Raw genomic sequence first — 14,581 nt, 5'->3', positions numbered from 1 at the left:
CCCAGGACCCTAGACACCCCCCTTCCCCCAAAAGACCACCCTAGCCTCACCAGGGCACGACGATCTCACTTGTGAGGCATGCCCAACTTACCTTCACTCCTGGTTCCCTGGTGTCGGCTAGGCTGCAGTCCCAGCAGTGGCCACCGCTCCCAGTGGCGCTGCTGGGACTAAGAGCTACCGGCCCACTGATTGGCCGGTAGCTCACTGAGGTGGGACCTCCTCCCTCAAGCGTGTGGAAGTCCTGCCTCGGAACAGTTAAAGCCAGCCCAGTGACTCGTAAAATGCAGGACGGATCCCCGGGCTAGGCAGAAGTGGGTTTGCCACCGACTTTTACGTCAGTGGCGAATTCCTGTCCTCCTAAGGTAAAATTCAGCCCTTAGGCTTTTGGACCTCACTTCCACCCTCAGCATCTTCCTTTATTACCTGATGAAGAGATCCCAGGGTGTTCCTAGCTATCCCTTCTTGTCCCCGGATACTTGCCTTCCTTTCACCCTCCCACCTTCAATCACTCTTGGGTTTGTGGGAGTGATGGACAAAGGATTTGGGCTTGTAAACAAGCTCATAATCATCGGCGATCTCAGCTGCTTACCTGGCTGTTGAAACCTTTTGGTTCTCTACATGGGTTCTTACTAAAGGAGGGAGTGAACTTTTAAATTCTTCCAGGAGAATTATTTCCCTATGGGTCTCATACATAGCCTCTACCTTTAGTGCCCGCTTCCAACGATCAAAATTAATTTGCTTTACCCTCTCAAATTCTATATAAGTCTGCCCAGGCTATTTCTGGAGGTTCTGAAATTTCTGCCTGTAAGCTTCAGGGGCTAACCCATAAGCAGCGAGAATAGCCTTTTTTGCCATCTCATAATCTGCAGAAGCCTCCTCAGAAAACATGGCATAAACCTCATGAGCCCTGCCCGTCAAGCTGCTTTGCATAAACAGTGTCCAGCTTTCCTTCTGCCATTTCATCTGTCTACCTAACTTTTCAAAAGAAATTAAAAATGCCTTGACGTCCCTTTCCTCAAACTTCGGGAGAACTTGCACAAACTTAAACAGCTCTCTACAGGGTCCAGGGCTGGAGTCAGTTTTTTCCTCACCAGAATTTTCATTGAGATCAAGGCCATCCTACTTTATTAGTTCTAGCTTTTAAAATTCAAATACCCTTTCTTGCCCTCTTTCTTTTTCTCTTTCTCACTCTCTTTTTCTCTCTCCTGTCACTCTTCTCTTTCCTTTTGAAATTGTAGTTCAAGTTTTTTCATTTCTTTTTCCTGTTCAAGCTCAAGTTTTTTCATTTCCAATTCTCTTTCCTGTTCAAGCTGCTTCATCTGCAACTGAATCCTAGCTAATTCAACTGAACTACCATCTGGATTGCCTTTTCCTTCTTCCAATTTCAAATGCTTTGCTATTACCTCAATTATGTCTGCTTTCTTAGCCTCCGGTTTTAACTTTAACTCCAGTTTTGCTGATAATTCCTTTAGCCTAGCCTTGGTTAAGATTTGCAAATCGCTCAGGGATAAGTCCTCCCTCCCCAGAAGTGTCAGAGCAATTGACAAAGCCATTCTGTAGTGTAAACTTCATTGTAATGCACAAGAAACCTGATGTTTTCCGTTTTCCCTTTTCAGTTATTATTACCACACTTACAGTTACATGTCGTCAGCTTTGGGTTATCCCGCACAGAGCCCCCAATTATATGTCATAACCAAAGTGGGTGTAATGTACTCACTGTCTTTCTCTAGTTCTACTTCTCCACAGCTCACAACATAGATTTAAATGTGTACCCAGTTACTGATGCGGCCAATTATATATGTTATCTATTTTTTGTTTCAGAATAAAACCTACCAACCAGGTTTCTTTAATAAACAACAAAAGTATTAATTTATTATAAAACAAGACTTAGTCAATAAATATGCAAAGCTTTAACATGCAGTTTGAAATATGACTGTAAATATATACATTCCCTTCGAAATACGTAACACACAAACACACACACACCGTTAAATCAAAAATAAAGATGCTTTGGCCAAAGTACTAGTTAATTCTTGAAGAAAAAGGATAAGATATGTTATGCTCCAGATAGCATACCGTCTGTCATCCGAGTACACATAGACAGGTCACTGGGATCTTTTCAGAAGCAGTTCATTCAGGAGATGTTGAGAGGAAGTCTTCCAAAAGCTTCTCAGGAGAAATGCGGCTTCAGGCGTTACAGCTATCACACACTGGATTTTTTTGAAGGGTTTCTCAGAGAGGTGGAGAAAAGATGAGCTGGGTGTTTCTTTCAGCAGGCTGACAAACCCAACTGACTCAAAACAGTATTCAAAAATGAAACCCACTCTTGAGCATCATAAATCTTGACATATCACTTCTCTTGTAAACAACTCCCATAGTCAGAAGGCACCCATTGTTTACTTAGCTGACGACATACGGTATCCAGTAAATGTTTTTAAACAAAGTCCTTCCAGTGACCCTTTTTAAAAAAGCCCAGCATTAATGGAATCACTTCAGTCCTCCAATGAATCCATCTCGACAATTCTAAAGCACGAGTTCTCAAAAAATATTTCAAAATGGAAACATTTTCATAACAAGTTAAATTCTCAGTTCCAGGGTTTCAACCTGCATGTTAATGCTTTTCATCTTTATTGAATAAGTCTTGTTTTATGATAAATTAATAATTTTGTTGCTTAATAAATAAACCTGGTTGGTGGATTTTAACCCGAAATAACAATAGAGTAGAGAATTTGCCCTGTTCAGTAACTAGGTAAAACATTTAAATATATGTTATGACCCATGGAGAAGTGGAACGAGAGAAAGACAGTGCACCCCTCCAGCCTCGGTCGTAACACTTGTTTGAGATGGTCATTGCCTGGCACTTGCAAGGCACGAATGTTTCTTGCCACTTAATCAGCCCAAGCCTGGATGTTGTCCAGGTCTTGCTGCATCTGGATACAGGCTGCATCAGTATCTGAGGAGTAGTAAATGGTGCTAAACATTATGCAGTCATCAGCGAACGTCCCCACTTCTGACCTTATGCTGGAGGGAAGAGCTGAGGGAATTCTGAGAAGGTTTACCATTAAAAAAAAAGCTGCACTGTCTATAGACCTGACAAGCATACCTATGCCAGAGTTAGTATTTCAAGCACTCCAAGTGTACAGTAGATTTGAGAACATTCTAAGGAATGTCAGTATCACCACTAAGGAGCTGGCAACTAAGATTTTGGCTGAGACGTATCCAGCTTCACAATCTATATCTGGCCAAATTGCAACACCGCTCTTCTGGAACATGAATCAGAAGGGGAAGAATACATTAACAACAGAGAAGCAAGTAATCACCCTGGAGAATTTACTGACTATAAAGACAAATGACTACCTTTAGAAATATCCTGTAGCTCATAAGTTTAAGGAGAAAAAAATAATTTGACAAACCAGAGCACACCTCTCGTTCAGCATTAATAATGGACAATTCACACCCCTATTGGATAAATCTTCCACATTTTCTGTGGTGAGGGCAAAAATCATTTACAATATTCTTAAGTTGATCACTAGACCTTGTATTAGATCTAGCTCTTGTAATGAGAAAATCTTTGAACCCAGACCCATTGTAGTAACTAACATTTGTATGTCAGTCAGATGAATTAAATTGGGATTGCATATTTTTAGAAAACTTGGCAACCCTTGTCCTACTAGGCTGAGATTTTATTCATCAGTATGGGGTTATCATTGGTCCAAATACCTGGGTCCAATTTGACAACAGATGCTGGTTGTTTCACAGCAAAAATATCTCTTCAAAAGCAGTTTACAGTCAGACAGAAATTTGCAGAAATCAACAAAATAACACTGTAGATACCCCTCAGCTATAGTGGGCTGAATTTTACTGGCCCTTCAACGCCGTGGGTTGCATCACGGGGGCTGGTAAATTTCTGTGGGGAGAGGTGCGCCTCAACCTGTGACGTCGAGAAAGGCCCGCCACATATAACCGGCAGCAGGGGGACCTTGGTGTGGCCCCTCCCCACCCCCACACCACCTGGCGGCAGGCCCTTCATATGCATATTTAAATTAACATTAATAATATGTAAATATACTTACCTGCAGGCGTACGGAGTTCTGAGGCAAGAATCTGGCAGGGAGGGAGAGGAATAAAACCTTCAGGGTGAGAAGGGTGGGGGGAGCGGGGAAAATAAATTTAATTGGTTGTGTGAATGGTGGGAAGGGGTTAGAGGCCAAAAGTTAGAAGGTTGGGAGGAAGGTTCGGGAAGGGAATAAAGTATTTTTTGACAATAAGTGCTAAATAAATGACCATTGGGGGGTTGGGGAAGGACCTCCATATCTTTATTAATTGATAATAAAAAATTCTGATTTATCTACCTGTAAAAATTAAAATTAATTCAGCATAGAAACATAGAAAATAGGAGCAGGAGTAGGCCATTCGGCCCTTCGGGCCTGCTCCGCCATTCAAAAAAGATCATGGCTGATCGTCTAATTCAGTACCCTGTTCTCGATTTCTCCCCATAGCCCTTGATCCCTTTGGCATGAAGAAATATATCTATCTCCTTCTTGAATATATTTAATGACTTGGCCTCCACTGCTTTCTGCGGTACAGAATTTCACCGGTTCACCACTGTCTGAGTGAAGAAATTTCTCCTCATCTCAGTTCTAAATGGCACACCCTGTATCCTGAGACTGTGACCCCTGGTTCTGGACTTCCCAGCTATCGGGAACATCCTTCCTGCATCTAGCCTGTCTAGTCCTGTTAGGATTTTATAGGTTTCTATGAGATCCCCTCTCATTCTTCTAAATTCTAGTGAATGTAAGCCTAGTCGACCCATACATCAATCCTGCCATTCCAGGAATCAGCCTATTAAATCTTCTTTGCACTCTCTCCATGGCAAGAACATCCTTCCTCAGATAAGGAGACCAAAAGTGTACACAATACTCCAGATGTGGTCTCACCAAGGCCCTGTATAACTGCAATAAGACATCCCTGCTCCTGTACTTAAATCCTCTTGCAATGAAGGTCAACATACCATTCACCTTCCTAACTGCTTGCTGCACCTGAATGCTTGCTTTCAGCGACTGGTGTACAGGGACACCCAGATCTTGTTGCACCTCCCCCTTTCCCAATCTATCACCATTCAGATAAAAAACAACACTTCTTGAGTGTTGTTGGAGCTGCACCCATCCAGGCAAGTGGAGAGTATTCCATCACACTCCAGACTTGTGCCTTATAGATGGCGGACAGGCTTTGGGGAGTCAGGAGGTGAGTTACTCGCCTCAGGATTCCTAGCCTCTGACCTGCTCTTGTAGCCACGGTATTAATAAGGCTACTCCAGTTCAGTTTCTGGTCAATGGTAGCCCCTAGGATGTTGATAGTGGGGGATTCAGCGATGGTAATGCTGTTGAATGTCAAGGGGAGATGGTTAGATTCTCTCTTGTTGGAGATGGTCATTGCCTGGCACTTGTGTGGCGCGAGTGTTACTTGCCACTTATCAACCCAAGCCTGGATATTGCCCAGGACTTGCTGCATTTCTACACGGACTGCTTCATCACTATCTGAGGAGTCACAAATGGTGCTGAACATTGTGCAATCATCAGCGAACATCCCCACTTCTGACCTTATGATTGAAGAAAGGTCATTGATGAAGCAGCTGAAGATGGTTGGGCCTAGGACACTACCCTGAGGAACTCCTGCAGTGATGTCCTGGAGCTCAGATGATTGACCTCCAACAACCACAGCCATCTTCCTTTGCGCTAGGTGTGACTCCAACCAGCGGAGAGTTTTCCCCCTAATTCCCATTGACCTCAGTTTTGCTAGGGCTCCTTGATGCCATACTCGGTCAAATACTGCCTTGATGTCAAGGGCAGTCACTCTCACCTCACCTCTTGAGTTCAGCTGTTTTGTCCATGTTTGAACCAAGGCTGTAATGAGGTCAGGAGCTGAGTGGCCCTGGCGGAACCCAAACTGAGCGTCACTAAGCAGGTTATTGCTAAGCAAGTGCCGCTTGATGGCACTGTTGATGACACCTTCCATCACTTTATTGATGATTGAGAGTAGGCTGATGGGGCGGTAATTGGCCGGGTTGGATTTGTCCTGCTTTTTGTGTACAGGACATACCTGGGCAATTTTCCACATTGCCGGGTAGATGCCAGTGTTGTAGCTGTACTGGAACAGCTTGGCTAGGGGCATGGCAAGTTCTGGAGCACAGGTCTTCAGTACTATTGCCGGAATATTGTCAGGGCCCATAGTTTTTGCAGTATCCAGTGCCTTCAGTCGTTTCTTGATATCACACAGAGTGAATCGAATTGGCTGAAGTCTGGCATCTGTGATGCTGGGATCTTCAGGAGGAGGCTGAGATGGATCATCAACTCGCCACTTCTGGCTGAAGATTGTTGCAAATGCTTCAGCCTTATCTTTCGCATTGATGTGCTGGGCTCCCCCAACATTGAGGATGGGGATATTTGTGGAGCCACCTCCTCCAGTTAGTTGTTTAATTATCCACCACCATTCATGGTTGGATGTGGCAGGGCTGCAGATCTTAGACCTGATCCGTTGGTTATGCGATCGCTTAGCTCTGTCTATCGCATGCTGCTTATGCAATTTGACACGCAGAAAGTCCTGTGTTGTAGCTTCACCAGGTTGACGCCTCATTTTGAGGTATGCCTGGTGCTGCTCCTGGCATGCCCTCCTGCACTCTTCATTGAACCAGGGTTGGTCTCCTGGCTTGATGGTAATGGTAGAGTGGGGGATATGCCAGGCCATGAGGTAACAGATTGTGGTTGAGTACAATTCTGCTGCTGCTGATGGCCCACAGCGCCTCATGGATGCCCAGTTTTGCATTGGTCCACGTTAAACTGCATCTGCCATGCATTTTCCCACTCACCCAACTTGTCCAAATCATATTGGAGGTTCTTTGCATCCTCCTCACAGCTCACATTCCCTCTTAGCTTTGTGTCATCTGCAAACTTGCAAATGTTACATTTAGTTCCCTCACCCAAGTCATTAATATATATTGTGTACAGCAGGGGCCCAAGCACTGATTTCTGTGGTACCGCACTAGTAACTGCCTGCCACCCGGAAAAAGACCCGTTTATTCTTCCTCTCTGTTTCCTGTCTGTCAATCAATTCTCAATCCATGCCAACCTTAAACTTTAACCATGTTTAAAGCCCTTTAAAAATGGCGCCGGCACCTGCGCGGTGGTGCTGGATGCCGTTGCCGGGGACACAGCGGCTGCCCCCTACACGTCATTGGGGGTGGCCACTCCGCCCCCTCCATTTAAATGAGCCCCCACTCGTAATATCGCGGGGGCTCCTCAGCGGCACTTCTGCATTGGAAGGTCGTCGAGTTCAAAGCATATTGCCGCGCAGTGCACTCATAAAATTCACTCTGTGACAGACAAGGGTGGTACAGCAAAAGGTAACCAGCCTGTTCGTTGGAGACATGAAGCTACTGAAGGATGTTGAAGAATAATTTGAATTGATTGCCGAATAAGTCTCTGGCACTGTATCAAAGATAAATAACCTGATGAAATTCAAACATAAATTCTTAACTTTGTTTTCAGAAAAAACAGAATCGAATGATATGACTACACATTATATTGAGAAGATGCAAGCAGAGAATATTATTGAAATAAAACAGAAAATGCTGGAAATACTCTTGACATAGCTTGTTTTTGTTCCAGATTTCCAGCCTTTGCAGTGTTTCTTTTTCACTTTGATGATTGTACTGAACCAGTCTAATGCTTGTGGGTATTTCCTGTGGGCATAATCTCAAGAGACTGAACAAGGTGTAGAGAAATTTCCAATGCCCAGAGTGGGTAAACGTTTAGACCTTCTGTCAAAAGTCAACTATATTAGCACACAGGATGTGGTTTCTGGATCTTGTACATCCTGAAAGCAAGACCAAGATTCCAGTCAAGTCTTGTTCTGGTTCCAAGTTGAGGATGTAGAATGCATACCCTATATTCCAGTGCTTCATCAGTAACTTGCTGGCTGTTATGATTTGCAGCTTTTCTGTAGTGTACCTGGATAACATTGCTGTGGCATCACCAAAAATACTGGACCACTTACTTTCCCAAGCGACAGAAAGCACGACTGATGTAAAACTAAAACTAAATGTAAAGTGCAAATTCCCCTCCAAGTTACACACCATCCTGACTTGGAAATATATTGTCGTTCCTTCAGTGTCACTGGGTCGAAATCCTGGAACCCCCCTTCTTAACAGCACTGGCCTTGCCAGCTATGTCGGCACCACCTGAACAATGTTTTAAAAATTGTGAGAAAAGAAATAGTATCTTTAGGACTGAAAGGATTGTACATCCCACTGCAGCCTTTGCCACCAGAGGGGTTTAGCGAGGGAGATTTACTCACTTCTCTGAACCCTCCATGACCTTTAGCCCTTTTCCTGGGTCAGGCCTAAATAAAGAGGCAGGTCACTCACATACAGAAAGTCCATCAGTGCCAACCAGTAAAATCTTATAGCTGGGACAGCCACTGCAGCAACAGAGGGGGCAGAAGAGGAGGGTAGCAGTGCTCGAAAGAGCTATTTTCAAAAATATTAGAAGAAGAATTTACATCCTTATTCCAGCGAGATATAAAGGAAGAAGAAAGGGAGAGGTAGTCACTGCTGGACCTCTCCTTCCATCAAGGCCATCAGCTGTCTTCCCACCACTGCCCCTACTAGTATCACCACCCCCTCCCCCATCATTTAACTGGAACTAGATGGTAAAAGTTCAGGCAGCCAAGATCACTGGTGAGGACAGGGAAAATTTCAAGCACCATTTTCAGGAGGTGGGAATTTGCTAGTAGCCTCACTGCCCTATTCCCCCTCATCCTTATTTGGCAGTACAGCAGAAAATGAATTTGAGGTGATTTTTTTTCCTGCCAGGTATTAAGCCTAGAAAGGTAACATCTGTAGGTGCATTTCCGCAATCCAAGATGATGCTGATTGTCAATTTGTCAGAATGGGAGGATACTATAGAAAATTAATTAAAAACTATGCCATTATTGCAGACCTATTTTTGGTTTGACTCATGGAGATACTCCTTTTGCATGGTCTATGTAGTGCAAAAGGCCTTCCTGGTATTGAAGAGAAACTGTTCAACACCTATCCTAAGCTTCCCTGACTATGCACTACTGTTTGAAGTACACACTGCTGTATTGAATATGAGACTAAAAGCAGTCTTGTTTCAACAGCACATAAATGTGGAGCTGGTGGTGTTATTTGCAAGCCAAACTCTGACAAAGATAGAACATAACGATCTTAGAACTGAAAAAAGTTGCCTATTGGTTATTTGGGTCATAGAACACTTTTGGCCAAAGCATAATGTAACTAGATTTCAGGTTATAGATCATAGATCTGTCTTGTTGCCTGGGATAGTGGTATCTTCCAGAGTTTAATTTATCTGTAATTGGGAAGGATAATATGGTATTGGATGTACTGTCCAGAAATTTCGTCATGGACCCACGGGTAAGTTCTACTTCAGAGATGGCATTGGCAAATATTCATCCTATTCAAAATCTAATAGTGCCAATCCAGAGTAAGAAATAGCCTAAGACACTGCAAAATGAGCATCGGGTGATCAAGCCAGTCAGAGGATCTCTGACTGTTTCTTGTTTTTATTTCAGATTTCCAGCATCCGCAGTATTTTGCTTTTATTTTAGAGGATCTCTGTCGGCAGCCAATAATACACTTCTGTCACTTGTGGAGGGCATTTATAAATCCAAAGGCAATCCTGAAGCTATAGATGACAGAAAATCTAAATCACTTATCTGAGAGAATGCCATGACCAATGCATGATTGGGCACTTAGGTATCATGAGTACAATGTTATAACTCCGCCAATGAACCTAGTGGTGGTATGAGAAAATATTAATTATCTGAAGTTTTCTCATATATGTCAGATGTCAAAAGCATTGCAGCAGGGTTAATGGTAGCCATAAAGCCAACTACTCCATGAAAGTAAGAGCCCATCCTGGACTGACAGCTGTGCAAGGTACTACAGTTAAACTGACCCCAAACTACCAGCATCCATACAGAGCACTTGAAAAATTATTGGACAAAACTTATAGGCTTCCGAGGTTATCAGCAAGGCATGATGGCTGGTGTCTTTCTGTGTGTGACATGCTACCTCAACGGAAAAGACTAGAAAAGGGAGTACCAGAAAATCCTGACATTGTTCTGAATGGGGTACAGTTCTCACCTCCGTCATCAATGGCTTTATTATCACAATGCTCAAATCTCTGTCTCCAAAAGGGACATACTTCCTATGTAGCTCGGTTACTCTACTAACTGTGACCTTGGTTAAATTCTAGAGTTATTCAAGGGATCATGGATACAGTAATGCAGTGGTTATGTTACTGGACAGATAATCCAAAGGCTTGGACTAATAATACAGAGAACATGATTGAAATCCCACTATCACAATTTAAGGATTAGAATTCAGTTTTTAAAATCTGGAGATAAAAAGCTGGTATCATGAAACTGTTCTAAAAACCCAACTGCAAACCTCCATACTTGCCTGTTCTAGCCTATATGTGACTTCAGTCTCACACCAATGTGTTTGTCTCTTAACTTAGATTCCAGAAAGCTTGTTGTGGAAGGATAATGCTGGAGCCTATCTTTACTCAGTTGCACAATTATTGTACAGAGTAAAAGGATTACAAACATATAGCTCCTCACTCAAAAACCTCCACCAGTCTCTCTGCTTATAAGTTATCAAGTAAGACCCCAATTAACACTCTCCACCTGCATATAATTAAACAATTAATATACGATTAACAGATTAACAGATTCCCTTCTTTCTTTTACAATAAAACTTAGATTAACATGCTCAAGCAACATTTCAAAATAAATTCCATATTATGTACAAAGTATTGCATTGTGAGATGCCCCTCCACTAGCACCCCTAACAATTTCAGTGTACTAACATTTCTCTTTGTGAAACAACCGGATAGCTGATAACTTGCATTTACCCGTTTGAGTTTGGAGATTTCCTTTCTCGCCAGCATTGTTTCAATCCAGTGAGGGCAATATGTAGTCTTTTCTCACTCACACTTTTTGTAGAGTGCACATTGTCCCACAAAGAACGATTATTGACATAACATTCAATGGATATCCTATTTTCAGCATGTCTCTTGTTCAGAATTTCACCCAAAGTATTTGACAAATCGAACCCCATGTCCACTGCCTCCACAAGACCTAGTGTATTCACAGCTAAAGTGCTTTTAACAACCTATTTTATTTTCGTACCTTCCCACGCTAAAGGACAACATTGCCCATTTTCATCCATCAGAAATATTAATGAAATCAGCTGCATTCGAATACCCATCAGCAAGATTGTCATGTGAAGCATCACTAAAAATTACTAGTTTCATTTTCTTTGGGTCACCTAAGGATGGGAACTTCAGTACACATTTCTCCAGATTTAATTTTTTTAATCTTTTATTTGCCCTTAAAACATTCTCAAATTTCAGATGTTTCATCATCGTGCTTAACTCCAGCACATCAAAACTAGCATCAGGTCTAGTCTGCATACACAACCAGTTTAATTGACCAATCAAGCTTCACAATTGCTCAGTCTCTGTTTTAGACATATCGTCATCCTTCTGTGATGACCCAGCATGATTAACCGGGATGGGAGTAACATTCTAAATAGGATTGTTGACTTAAAGTTATTCCAGACTTAGTCTGCTTAATATCTAAACCAATATACTTAAAGTCTCCACAAGCCTGACTCCCAATCTTAAATTATGTCCTAATCTTATTAATAACATATTTCTCAAAATCCACAGTACCACCCTATAAGAAATCATCAATGTGCATCATGAAGATGCCTGAAAGCTTCCCTTTATGATACCAATGAAATATTGTGGGATCTACTTTTAATGGAACATAACCAATTTTCAACAAAATAAATCTCACCGAGAAATACCACACCCTGGAAGCATCATTAAGGCCATAGATGCATTTGTTCAGGTTCCATAGTTTTCCTTCTGCATCTGCTGCCACTTTAGGTGGTTTCAGAAACACTTCTCTCTGAAAAGTATCACCCTGCAGAAATGCAGCTTTTATGTCAATGAATCTGCACTCCCATGAAAAAGTGGCCAAAGAGCTAAAACAATTTTCAAGATTACCTTTCCAGCTGTGGGAGAGTCCACTCTAACATTGGTATCACCCACTTGCTCTTCAGAGCCCCTTGCAACTAGCCTCGCTTTAGCCTTATAAAGCCCATCGCAAAGGACTTTTTCACTACTAATCCATATATGTGACAAGTCTGGCTGTCCCCTATCTGGTACCTCAGAATAAACTCCAGTCAGTTCTACATATTGTTGATGTGAAAGCAATATCTAATACAGCACAATTGAATGAATCTGCAACTAGCACATTCATCACAGACTAAAACTCCTAGTGACTAGTACAATTCATTTAGATTCATCATTATTTTCCTCTTGTGCCTCAGAATTCTCTGTGTCATGTGTTATTTTGAGGACTCTGCCTCTCCAACTTGGGCAGCTCATTGCATAATGATACTTTGATCACACCTGAAGCACCTATTAACTGTGCTTTGGGCATTCCTGGAATTCATTCACCTATGATTGCTATTCCAATTCGGTCTTCTACTTTAACAGCCAGACCTGCTAAAGGTGCTTTCTTTCTCATTCCAACTGTCCTTAACATTCCACTGTACTTATGCCTGCATCCAGTATCTGGACCATTTTAAAATCCAGTAAATAATGAGTCCTCCATACTTTGTGTCACCACAGAATGCCTTGTTCGTTCTACCAGGGCTGCAGGAAATGATTGTTTCCCCAGGAATTTCTTTAAGGCAGCAGACATCTGAGCTAACAGGGAGTCTTCTTCCAAGAACCAAACTCCAGTTAGAATCAAAAGCCTGTCCATATGTGACACCCTAGCACAATCTAGAAATGTAAATGCTAGCACTGAACCAAGGGATATCCAAGTTGAATTTCCTCAATCTTCTCTACTTAAGAGTGATGACCCTTTAAGATCTCAGTACGCTAATGAGCTAAGTACCAGGATGCAGTCATGTGACTACATGCCACGGTCACTCTGCAACTGTAACACCTAGAGGGAGGTTCTGTAAATAGTTTGCTCTGTACTGTACATACTAGTTTAGCTGTTAATAAACCTGTTTGAGATCTTCAATGAACTGGACTCCACACATCTCATTTATGTTGCATCGGATAACATAAAGAACTCATTACATGGTGGCAGCTGTGGTGCAAAGACAAAATCTAAGTTGAAGAACACGAGTAAAACAGCTTTGAAAATGACCCTTCCTACAGCTAAAAGAGAACAAGTTCAAAAGAAATACTGGCCCAAAAAGTGGAAAGAAGAAAAGACTTACCTCCAGCTGTAGAAGACAGAGTACAGAATGACATGCTGCAAATAAATTCCTGCGATCGGGTGAGTTATTGTGCAGATGGTCAAGAGATACTGGTTTAGAAAAAACAAGCTTTGACGTGCATAAAAAGTTGTTTTATTTCAAAGGCTCTGTAAAAAAAACCAGGCAAGACCCAATTCTTCTCCCAGGCTGATCGAGGTCAGCACCATTACAGGAGACATCCAATAGCAAAAAGAGTGGGAAACCTCCGAACACTGCAGAGTCTCCATTCACACAGCCAAAGTTAAAAAACATAAAACCGCTCAAGCGTGAAGAACATAAACAAACTCCAGAAAAAAAAATAATTGAACAGCCTATTGTAACGCTGTGTAAACAAGCTTAAGTGCTGCAAGAAAGATAAACACAGAACGCTCTCCATCCAGGCTGCCAGTCTAAGTAACAGAAAAATTTTAAAGGGGAAACAGCGCAGAGTCATAGAACAAGTCTTAAAGCAGGTTTTAAGCAAAAGAACAGAAGAAAGATAGATGCCAAATTTCCCCAGCATGAACTGGAAGACCATTGATATCCTATCAGAAGTCAAACTTTTTAAACAAAGAATGCAGGTGTGCTTCACCAACCAAGGGATTGTAGAACCAGAGCAACGGGCTGTGAAAATATTGATAGCAGTTGGAAATGAGGGGTTACACAGAATCAATATCTCTGGCCTACCTGAAGAGGACCAGAAAAATCTCACCAAGATATGGAAAGTGTTGGAATATCAGCTCCAATTATGAGTGAATTTTAGAATTCACTGCCTGGAATTGATGTCCTACAGGTGGCAACCACAGGAATCAATGGATCAGTTCATCAGAAGATGCCATAGTAAGGGCAATGAATGCAATTTTTCAGAAACTGAGCTGTCAGAGTGACCAATGGAGCTGGTGATTGTATCAACACCCATTGACGCGTTTCAGAAAAATTTCTTGGAGAAAAAGAAAGGTCACAGCATTAATGCACTGCTAGAAGATGGCAGGAAATATGAAGCCATTGTAGCTGGATAACAGCATCTGCAAGCACTAGGTGCAGCCAACAGTATCGGCACAATAACAAGGTCGAAGAGAGCAAGCAAGCTGTGTGGTATGTGTGGGTGTTGGTAAACTGTGTGGGACCTTTACCAAAAACAAAAGCGGGACATCAATATATACTCACTTCTAAGGATATGACTACTTGGTTCCCAGAGGCCATTCCCTTGAG

This window comes from Heterodontus francisci, chromosome 9, assembly GCF_036365525.1.
Source record: "Heterodontus francisci isolate sHetFra1 chromosome 9, sHetFra1.hap1, whole genome shotgun sequence".
NCBI classification, from domain to species: domain Eukaryota; kingdom Metazoa; phylum Chordata; class Chondrichthyes; order Heterodontiformes; family Heterodontidae; genus Heterodontus; species Heterodontus francisci.
Note: the sequence above shows the minus strand (reverse complement) of the source record.